This window comes from Gordionus sp. m RMFG-2023, chromosome 3 (assembly GCF_954871325.1).
Source record: "Gordionus sp. m RMFG-2023 chromosome 3, tfGorSpeb1-WG-v2, whole genome shotgun sequence".
Lineage (NCBI taxonomy): Eukaryota > Metazoa > Nematomorpha > Gordioida > Chordodea > Parachordodidae > Gordionus > Gordionus sp. m RMFG-2023.
In genome coordinates this window covers 18,179,870-18,183,392 of record NC_088777.1, presented here as the reverse complement: position 1 = coordinate 18,183,392, position 3,523 = coordinate 18,179,870, and positions in this window count along the sequence as shown.

Here is a 3,523-nt window from a genome sequence, read left to right as displayed (position 1 = left end):
GCATCACGACCTCTTTACCGGCGAGACCTTGAGTGGGCCGATATTACTACAGGAGCAAGAAACATCGTTATTCGGCGAGGAAACAACTCCGACACTTCAAGAGACGCCATTACTCATATCAGGTATATCTCACAGAATCGATAACAAGTCACCTCAATGACTCTATGATAACCTACAACATAGAAAATATCTCGATCAACACCGAGGATTTAATAGGCTGACTGCAAAATTGAATATGCAAATAGAACAATAATAGAATTGTCAGAACGATTAATCCGTTATTATTTACTTGTATAAATAGTTACATATTACCAATTATATTTATTATTGTCTTTTCCAATTCTCGCTATTTACGTATATCCACCATTACCTAACCTCAGTCTCCTCTACTTAATATCAAGTAAAGCTTATAGGAAAATCGAGCTATTTAATTACCCTTAGGTTTTAGTAAAATTTTTAAAATTTATATTATTTATAGCCCCGCGTTGTTTTATCCTTTTAAAAGAATAGATTTTTACCGAGATCGTATTCCAACTTGTATAGAGTAGGGGAGACGGGATCTTATAAGCCTGAGCTTGTTAGCACTGAAATTTTTTCATATACATTACTAAATTAATGGTTTACTTATTTTTCCAAAGATATAATAATTATATTATGCATATGAGATTATAGATTTATTGATAATCGGTCAATAGTGTTTTGTACCGCTAGGTGAATTTTTTTAAATTAAAATTAGGATATTTTTGTCCGGTGTTTTTTGTCCAGGATATTTCTGCCCTCGATTTGATTCAAAAATTCTAGTCTCGGAGGGAATTTAACCGCTGACCAGGGGCTTAACTAATATCATCCATATCTCTAACCCTCTTAGCCACAGGTGTCATTTTTTAAAAAAATAATTTTTTTGGCATATTATGTATTTATCAAAGATAAATAAAATTCATTATAAAAGGAGTTTTTATTTTGACGCCATATTATTAAGTCATTTTTAAAATATAAATTAGAAGTCGCGAATCAGACCATAGGAAATTTTGAAAAGGTTTTTTAGGCTCGACCCGTAAAATAATTTTGTACAAATTTACACAGGAATAAATTTTTACGAAGGAAAAAGACCAAAATAATACTAATTATTGGCTTTAAAAAAAGATGGAAATAACGGGCTCATGAAAATATGTTTTACAAGTTGCCACGTCAGAAAACTGGTCCGCGGGCATGGAACTGCTCTGATTTCTTATGTAAATTAGGTTTAAATGAATATTAAGAGGTAAAATTCCATAATAAAGAAATCTTTATTAAAATATTATATAATTCGATTATTTTTCTCTTTCGTTTATTTTAGATTTGACGAATATATATATTAAAAATAGTCTATAAACTGAAACAGGTTGGCTTAATAGTTGTGAAAAACTTATTAAAATAAATAAACTCTAGTTTTTTATGTTACGAAGCCTATTTTTTTCTAATTACATAACCATAGATCAATGTATGTTTTAAATGACATCAAGCGTTATATCTGAAAAAAAAATGAACGCGCGTTACTGGCTATTCAAAAAAATAACGCGTTACTAGTTACTTAAAAAATTAAATAATATAAAGAAAAAAAAAATTTTTTTCCTCATATATATAATGTAAATAACATTATGCAAAAAATAATATATTGGAAGATAAGATCTTTTTATAATAATTTATAAATAAAATAATACAAAAATTATATTATGGATAAGATATTTTTTATTTTTTTTAGCAATTGATTTTTTTTTATCAAATAAGCTAGCACGATACACGTTCAACTGGCGTTGAGGATTGGAGTTGTATTATATTTAACGTATAAAAATTATAATTGGGAGAATTTATTAAAAATTAAAGAATAATCTTTATTTTAAAAAAGTTTAGTTCATCTTCATTCGGATCCTCATCGAATTTTTTATATCTTTATCAGAAAATAATCTGTACGTGTGTTGTATTTTAAAGAATTAAGTCTACCATTTATTTGTCAAGATCTTTTCTCAAACAGGAAATAAGTTCAAGCTTCTTTCCTTCATTGACATCTAGTTATACCAGGGCCAATCTGATTTAAATAACGGGTGAATTATTGCTGATAATATATATTCATCTTTATAGATGTGTTCACATCTATTGATATAAAATATTATCATAATATAAATTGTAAACAATGTTTCAACTGTATACATTTCATCTTTGTCTTGCAGAATTGCAGTAATAAGGGGATTACTAATGAAATTTAAAGCTATTTTTTTTATATTATAATAGTTATTGTGGGATTGAGATTTCCCAAGTACATTTTTTCTTCTCTCTCTAAAATCGAAAAGGAACAGGTTCCATAATCTATAAAATCATATATAAAGTACAATATTCATCTATGAACCTGATTGAATTTATCACAAGATTCGTCAAATTTGCGGTTATTCTCTTTAATAAGACTATCTATTAATTTCATGGAGTCATAGAAAGTTTCATATTGCTATAACCAGTTTAATCAGTTATCTTCCCATTTTTTCCTTAAAAATGGTTGCATAGTTTAGCCGATGTTTATTGCACAATCCCTTGGTTTTCTTTATTAGTGTAAAAAATGCTTCATATTGGATTTTAACTCATCTTCATCTAAAGAAAATGTAAAATTGACATATCCTTTATAAAATAAATTATAATATTAACGAATAAGAATATAAATTAACCTACATTGATGATTCAATATTAATTAGATTAATAACTTGACTGAAAATTTATAATAAAAATGAAGGAATGTGGTGGTTGATTTAAATTAAAAACTCGGCTTAAATTATTTATAAAATGAATAAAATTTAAAAAATGAATAAAATATTTTTATAATAAAATAAAAAATTTTTTTTAAAATATTTTTAAGAAAAAATCGAAGTAACGTTTTACGTTACCGTTACTCAAAAAAAACGCGTTACTCGTGTACCTCTAGGAGATAACGAAAGACGTTTCTTCAAAAAAGGTAACGCCGTTAGTAACGACATTACTTTTTTAATGTTACTCTATAGCATTTGTTTATTGTTTATTAATATTATAATATAAATGATACTACAAACTAGTTACTAGAAAATTAGACATTTTATAGTAATTTTAATTTATATTTTCTTATCAAAAATCTTAAAATTTAAGATACAATTAATTATAATAAATTATTTATTTTACTGGCAAATTAATTTTAATTATTTTATTGGTAATATAATTAAAATAATGAAATAATATTTATACTGACAAATCAGTTTAAAAAAATATGTTTACTTGTATATCTATAAAAAAATTATATATTTACGAACCGATAATTGACATATTTATTATTTATAATAGTAAAATATATTTTTTTTAAAATGAAAATCTTTTTTGAAGTTAAAATACCGTTAATTTCGAATAAAATATTGGAGAAATAATTTAATAGCCAAAGGTATCTATATATCTAATAATAGATAATATTTGTTAAAAATGATGACATTTGACATAACCTATAATTTATTGACAAACAGATAGAAAGGCGATT